The sequence below is a fragment of the Physella acuta genome, unplaced genomic scaffold (genome assembly GCF_028476545.2).
Source record: "Physella acuta isolate Inbredline_101_S28 unplaced genomic scaffold, ASM2847654v3 ptg000781l, whole genome shotgun sequence".
Lineage (NCBI taxonomy): Eukaryota > Metazoa > Mollusca > Gastropoda > Physidae > Physella > Physella acuta.
In genome coordinates, this window is record NW_026732299.1 from 627115 (window position 1) to 635146 (window position 8032).

Genomic DNA, 8032 nt, shown 5'->3' on the forward strand with positions numbered 1-8032 from the left:
TTTTTTTATAAAAGTTTATTTCTGAAAATATTTACATCAACATCAGCATAACATTGTACACATATTTGTTATACAAGGACATCAGTTGCATACATTTCTACAAAAACGTGGACTTCAACATTCACACATATTTGTTCATACTCTCACAAAAAATTGTCTTTAGTGTTTTGTTGGTAAATCTTTTCTTGTCATACTTCGCCTTGTTTCTTGCTTGCCAGATAGTCTGTCTGTATGTCGCTAAGGCATAAATGTTTTTGTCTCTCTCTGCAGCCACGGGCTTTTTGGGTACTTTATTTAGAGTTATCGCCCCGTCGATAGTAAGGGCTTTATTATCTACCTTGATTTCTTCTTCTAGCGCCCGTTTAGCCATCTGTATTGTGGGACATGTTAGGAATAAATGGGTTTCTGTCTCTCTGATATCTTGTCCACACAGTACACAACCTGTGTTTCTCTTCTTATTAGCTGGCATAATTTGGTAGATCGGAGTCAAATTGAAGATCAATCTGTATGTGATCTCCCTAGCTTTGGGTGTGATGGATTTCCTATGAAGATTTCTAAAAGTCTCTGTTGTGTCTATATCGCTGTATATTTTGCACCATTGGATTCTGTTATGTAGTGGAGTGGCTAGTTTCTTTATCAGATGTGAGTAGGTCTTCCGTGTGTTTTCGTGTATGAATTTTTCGTTCCCTTTCAGGCTGGTTAGACATTCAATGTAGAAAGCGCTTAATTTCTCTCCTCCGAAATGCGGCGTGCTATTATTATGTTTGAGTATTTTGTTCAGTCTAAGTCCTAAATAGTAATGTGCTAGCGGATGATTTGGGGGGTCACTGACTATTCTGCCGACGTGTTTTATTCTGAGTGAGTTGATTTTGGTTTGGATATCATGTAGGTTTATCCCTCCTTGTAATTTATTTTGAATTAACGTGCAGTGGTTAATGGTTCTGACTGTGTTCTTAAAAATGAATTCTCTGATTTTTTGATTGATTCCTTGAATGGTGGCTTTAGGGACGGTTGATGTTGTGGCTACATATATCAACTTGGGTGTTATATATCTGTTAACGATGGCCGCTCGTCCGAAGATGGTAGTTGCGCTATTTTTATATTTGTTTAGTTTACTACTGATTTTGTCAGTCATCTTTTCCCAAGTTTCCTCGTGTTTTCTATGGGGATCGTTCTCAAAAATTATTCCGTAAATTTTCAGTCTGTCAGTCGCTTTCAAGTTCAAAGGGTAAGTTTGCTTCTCCTTCCATCGTCCTAAGCCCATGATTTGCGTCTTGTCTAAATTTATTTTCGTGCCGCTTGCTTGTCCGAAATCTTGGAAGTGGTTGATTACAGCTATTAGAGATTTTTCTGTCTGTAGGCTAAATGTCGTGTCGTCAGCGTAAGCAAAAAGTTTTCTGTTCTGCGTGTTTGGACAGTCAATTCCTCTAATCTGTGTGTCGAGCCTAATTTTTTCCAAAAGGGGTTCTAATGTCAGTATATATAACACAGGGGACAAAGGGCAGCCTTGTCTGACAGATTTTTGAATCTGGAACGGTCTTGTGATGCATCTGTTGATTTGAAGGTGACTAACAGCATTCCTGTAAATAATGTCGATCCATGTGCATATGTAATTCCCCAGATTATTGGCTTCTATTATTTTAAGTAAAAAGCTGTGAGACACTCTATCAAAAGCCTTCTCTTGGTCAAGGCTCAGTAAAAAGGCTTGTGCTTCTTTTTCATGTGTATATTGGATGAGGTCTCTAATGTAGTGCGTATGGTTTAAGATGTTCCTTCCTGTGATGCTGCATTGCTGGTCTGTGTGCACTATTTTGTGGAGATAAGGCTCTAACTTTCTGACTAACGTTTTTGTTAAAATCTTGTAATCTGTATTGAGTAGCGATATAGGTCTGTAGTTTTTCATCTGTTTTTCGTCAGTGTTTGGCTTGTGGATTAGGGTGATGAACGATCTGTTGAAGTTTTCGTGGCACATTTTCTTGTCTGTCATGTCGTTGAACGTGTTTAACAAAAGTTGCCCTATTTCTGCAGTGAAAGACTTGTAAAATTCTGCCGTTAATCCGTCGGGTCCAGGGGATTTGTTGTCTTTTAACTGTCGTATTGTTTCTTCGATGTCCTTTATTGTGATAGGTTCATCCAGTTTTTCTCTGTCCGTGTCGTCTAGGCGGCGTGCGTTACACAGGTACTCGTCTTCCTTGTCTCCCCTTGTTTGCTCTTTCCTGTACAGCTTCGTGTAGTATTGGTGAAACGCCTGAGTGATTTTGCTTTCGTCTGTAGTCTCCTGGCCGTCCCTGTCCACGATACACTGAATGTTTTTGTTTTTCTGAGTGATTTGTTCGAGTATTATGTTGTGGTGTGTCGGGTCTTCTGTTCCTGCTATGTCCAACCTACTCCTCACTAAGGCTCCCTTGTATTTATATTTCCTAATTTCTTCCAGTTCGTCTTCGTACTTTGCCACTACATCTTCACCAGCATGGAATGATTTTAGTATGTGCAGGGTCTCTAAACATTCTTTCTCTTTATTCTGTCTCTCGCTCTTCAAATATGTTCCAATTCTAATGGATATTTCCTTGACTTCAATTTTGAAAGTTTCCCAAAGATCTATGAAATTAGTGCTTGGTTGAGTGGTTATGAATCTTGCTATCGTTTCCTTTATATTTGCGATGTATATAGGTTCTGTTAAAAGGGCGTTGTTTAGTTTCCAGTATGTGTTGCGTTGACGTGTGCTAACTGGTGAGTTTAACATCACCAGTGTCGCCTTGTGATCTGTGTACTGTAAAGTTCTTTTCAGGTGTACTACTTTCCTAATTGTGTTGTTTGTGTTGACATATACTCTGTCCAATCTTGAGTAACTTTTCCCTGACGGGCTACAGTATGTTGTCTCTATCTTATGTGGGTGTAGCTTCCTAAATGTGTCTACTAGATTGAACTGCTCTATTATTTTGTTTAATGACTGGATTTGTTCTCTGTCCTCTGCCATTCGTATTTCTTCTCTATCGTTTTGAACTATCAAGTCTTTCTTGTCTATCACTAGATTAAAATCCCCAGCCAGAATGATTGGCTTGTCCTTGTACTCTTTTTTCAGGGTACGTTTCAAATGCTTGTAGTAGAGCCTTTGTTCTAATTTGACCACGGGGGCGTATATGTTGACAATGGTGAACTGCGTGCTGTTGTCCCCGACTGTTATAATCACCAGTCTTCCATTCTCGTCGGTGTATGTTTGCAATGTCTTGTATTTGTCTGATGTTTTAATTATTGACGTTCCCTTGCAGTTCTCTCCTAAACTATGGTATGCTTCAGTTGTTTCTAAGCCTAAGCTACTTATAAATTTATCTGCCTTATACTTATTTTTAAAATTAGTTTCTTGTAGAAGGATGTAGTCTGTTTTGAAGGTGTTTATGAGTGATATTATTAGATCAGCTTTCTTTTTTGCCCCCTTGATGTTGATGGTTATCATTGTGAGTTGTCCTATATTAGTTTTATTCGTTGAACTAGCCATTCTTGTTGGTGTAAGGTCGCATGTATCTATCTAGTGGTCGGTTTTTTCCCCGTGTGTTGTTTTGGTGAGTCACCGCTGGGTCGCTTGCCTGTCTTCACCTTGTCATCAGCTGATGTGTGTTTTGGCCTGGCTGAGTGGTCCTTGGGGTTCATGGTTAGGGCTGCTTTCCCTTGCATGAACGCAGCGAACTGGCCGGTGTGTTTAGCGTTATCCGTTGTTTGACTCAGTGATGCCGTGGGTGTTTCTTGTGTCAATGGCGTTGTCGTGTCTTCTGTTGTATGTGTCATGGGTGTTGTCTTGGTTACTGCGGTCGCATATGAGGTGGTAGGCTTAAGGGGATCTTCTTCGGTCGAATCTTGTCTGTCCATCATTCTCACCTCCTCTACAGCTTTCCCATCAACGTATTTTTTGTCGTCCGTCAAGATGATGTCATCCCTTGATCTGATATCTTCTCTTCTGCATTGGCCTGGGTGATGTCTGCTGGTGTGGCATAGATGGCAGTTTTGCCTTCTGCCTCTAAACAGAAGCAACATGGTGTGGGTAAGATCTCCCATTACCACTTCAAGATAATGGGGTAGTTTCTCAACCGGCATCTTAGAGTTGATGATTACCGCCCATCTATCTCCTTTTCTGAGAGGTTTAACAGTAATCTGGGTGTTGGGGATGACGAAATTTTCTACTATTTTTGTAACCGTGTCTTCGGTAAACGTCGGTGGTACCCAGTGGAGTTCACCGTACAACACAGGCTTGTCCACGTGGGTAAACACCACTTGTGTTATGCCGTAGTCATTGGTGGTGAATTCCCGCATGTGGAGAGTGGTGTACACTTCCTGACTTTTAAGGGTGACGTACCACTCTGTGGGCCGTCCTAGATTGTAGACTTTTAAAATCTCATCAGGGTTTATTTTGGTGACAGCCTGAGTTACAATTTCGATAACTCTATCATCCACGTGGATGGTGCTTCCGGCTCTGAACTTTATTTCAACTTTTAAAGTTCTTGGAAGGTGTAGGCTGGTGGGTAGGCCAGGGATGGTAAGTTTAATGGTTGATGACATACTCACTGTGGTGTTTGAAATGTGTCACAGTTAAAACACAGAACACAGTCCACGAAATATAAATGAACACAAATCTTGAAACTAGGTCACGTTCAGTAAAAGGCGAAAGATTTACTCGATGTGAAGAGAAACCAGAGTGTCTGTCTGGCGGAAAATTTTCCGGTCTGCCCTAAACCGGATCAGCTGGAATCGCATGGTTTTCGGCTGACAGCAATGTGCCTCTGAAAACAAAAAGAGTTCGCCGCGGAGACTGTGTTGGTCGTACTGAAGGCTAGGCTACATCGTTCAGAACTCAGACCTGTCCGGTGGACAACGTTTCCCTTCTCCGCGAGCGCATTCCACCCGTGGACAAACGCTTACAAACCAATCCGACGATGACAGAAGATTGTCTCCCTTTAATACCAATCCAACTTAGCTCCCATGTACCTTTGAAATTATGCGATGGCGGGCCGCCTAGCTTTCTTGAGACTAAACTGTTAGGGGAAGTACACGTCACCCAACTAACAAAAAATAAAATGACGCCATTGCTTTGAGGCGCGTGACCGACTGTTGTCGTTCTGCCAGCAGTCTGAACTGTTGTTTGTTGGAATCGAAACGAGTGAGTTGTTTAAAAAAAATAATAATAATAATAATAAAGTCTAGACAGAACAGTAGTTGGTTTTGATTTGGTTCTTCGGCACTGAACCTAGACGTATTTGAAATCTTTTTTGATTTATGTACTCACTAATTATGCATGGCCATCGGACAAGAGTTGTCCGGTTCCGTCCAAGGCCACGGAAAAACGTGCCAAAGGAAACGAAACCTCCCAACGGCAGGGTTCATTTTCTATCCCAGGGTTAAAAAAAACAAATGATGTAGTCACCCACTCATGTTTACATTGGAAATATTCACCCTACAGCGTAGGGCGTGAAAAATAGTCTTCTAAGACTCATTATAATGCTCCTCTCCACGGAAATCTTTAGTAAAAGGCGAAAGATTTACTCGATGTGAAGAGAAACCAGAGTGTCTGTCTGGGGGAAAATTTTCCGGTCTGCCCTAAACCGGATCAGCTGGAATCGCATGGTTTTCGGCTGACAGCAATGTGCCTCTGAAAACAAAAAGAGTTCGCCGCGGAGACTGTGTTGGTCGTACTGAAGGCTAGGCTACATCGTTCAGAACTCAGACCTGTCCGGTGGACAACGTTTCCCTTCTCCGCGAGCGCATTCCACCCGTGGACAAACGCTTACAAACCAATCCGACGATGACAGAAGATTGTCTCCCTTTAATACCAATCCAACTTAGCTCCCATGTACCTTTGAAATTATGCGATGGCGGGCCGCCTAGCTTTCTTGAGACTAAACTGTTAGGGGAAGTACACGTCACCCAACTAACAAAAAATAAAATGACGCCATTGCTTTGAGGCGCGTGACCGACTGTTGTCGTTCTGCCAGCAGTCTGAACTGTTGTTTGTTGGAATCGAAACGAGTGAGTTGTTTAAAAAAAATAATAATAATAATAATAAAGTCTAGACAGAACAGTAGTTGGTTTTGATTTGGTTCTTCGGCACTGAACCTAGACGTATTTGAAATCTTTTTTGATTTATGTACTCACTAATTATGCATGGCCATCGGACAAGAGTTGTCCGGTTCCGTCCAAGGCCACGGAAAAACGTGCCAAAGGAAACGAAACCTCCCAACGGCAGGGTTCATTTTCTATCCCAGGGTTAAAAAAAACAAATGATGTAGTCACCCACTCATGTTTACATTGGAAATATTCACCCTACAGCGTAGGGCGTGAAAAATAGTCTTCTAAGACTCATTATAATGCTCCTCTCCACGGAAATCTTTAGTAAAAGGCGAAAGATTTACTCGATGTGAAGAGAAACCAGAGTGTCTGTCTGGGGGAAAATTTTCCGGTCTGCCCTAAACCGGATCAGCTGGAATCGCATGGTTTTCGGCTGACAGCAATGTGCCTCTGAAAACAAAAAGAGTTCGCCGCGGAGACTGTGTTGGTCGTACTGAAGGCTAGGCTACATCGTTCAGAACTCAGACCTGTCCGGTGGACAACGTTTCCCTTCTCCGCGAGCGCATTCCACCCGTGGACAAACGCTTACAAACCAATCCGACGATGACAGAAGATTGTCTCCCTTTAATACCAATCCAACTTAGCTCCCATGTACCTTTGAAATTATGCGATGGCGGGCCGCCTAGCTTTCTTGAGACTAAACTGTTAGGGGAAGTACACGTCACCCAACTAACAAAAAATAAAATGACGCCATTGCTTTGAGGCGCGTGACCGACTGTTGTCGTTCTGCCAGCAGTCTGAACTGTTGTTTGTTGGAATCGAAACGAGTGAGTTGTTTAAAAAAAAAAAAAAATAATAATAAAGTCTAGACAGAACAGTAGTTGGTTTTGATTTGGTTCTTCGGCACTGAACCTAGACGTATTTGAAATCTTTTTTGATTTATGTACTCACTAATTATGCATGGCCATCGGACAAGAGTTGTCCGGTTCCGTCCAAGGCCACGGAAAAACGTGCCAAAGGAAACGAAACCTCCCAACGGCAGGGTTCATTTTCTATCCCAGGGTTAAAAAAAACAAATGATGTAGTCACCCACTCATGTTTACATTGGAAATATTCACCCTACAGCGTAGGGCGTGAAAAATAGTCTTCTAAGACTCATTATAATGCTCCTCTCCACGGAAATCTTTAGTAAAAGGCGAAAGATTTACTCGATGTGAAGAGAAACCAGAGTGTCTGTCTGGCGGAAAATTTTCCGGTCTGCCCTAAACCGGATCAGCTGAAATCGCATGGTTTTCGGCTGACAGCAATGTGCCTCTGAAAACAAAAAGAGTTCGCCGCGGAGACTGTGTTGGTCGTACTGAAGGCTAGGCTACATCGTTCAGAACTCAGACCTGTCCGGTGGACAACGTTTCCCTTCTCCGCGAGCGCATTCCACCCGTGGACAAACGCTTACAAACCAATCCGACGATGACAGAAGATTGTCTCCCTTTAATACCAATCCAACTTAGCTCCCATGTACCTTTGAAATTATGCGATGGCGGGCCGCCTAGCTTTCTTGAGACTAAACTGTTAGGGGAAGTACACGTCACCCAACTAACAAAAAATAAAATGACGCCATTGCTTTGAGGCGCGTGACCGACTGTTGTCGTTCTGCCAGCAGTCTGAACTGTTGTTTGTTGGAATCGAAACGAGTGAGTTGTTTAAAAAAAAAGAATAATAATAATAAAGTCTAGACAGAACAGTAGTTGGTTTTGATTTGGTTCTTCGGCACTGAACCTAGACGTATTTGAAATCTTTTTTGATTTATGTACTCACTAATTATGCATGGCCATCGGACAAGAGTTGTCCGGTTCCGTCCAAGGCCACGGAAAAAACGTGCCAAAGGAAACGAAACCTCCCAACGGCAGGGTTCATTTTCTATCCCAGGGTTAAAAAAAACAAATGATGTAGTCACCCACTCATGTTTACATTGGAAATA

At 42.1% G+C, this 8032-nt stretch overlaps 3 non-coding genes across 3 annotated transcripts; all 3 read right to left on the reverse strand.

Moving 5' to 3' along the window:
* Positions 1–5438: 5438 nt before the first annotated feature.
* Positions 5439–5557, reverse strand: LOC131950858 (U5 spliceosomal RNA). The gene has a single exon (XR_009388354.1). It is a non-coding gene; the product is annotated as a U5 spliceosomal RNA (small nuclear RNA).
* A 747-nt stretch (positions 5558–6304) lies between these two features.
* LOC131950859 (U5 spliceosomal RNA) lies at positions 6305–6423 on the reverse strand. The gene has a single exon (XR_009388355.1). It is a non-coding gene; the product is annotated as a U5 spliceosomal RNA (small nuclear RNA).
* Positions 6424–7168: 745 nt separating this feature from the next.
* LOC131950860 (U5 spliceosomal RNA) lies at positions 7169–7287 on the reverse strand. The gene has a single exon (XR_009388356.1). It is a non-coding gene; the product is annotated as a U5 spliceosomal RNA (small nuclear RNA).
* Between the last annotated feature and the right edge of the window lie 745 nt (positions 7288–8032).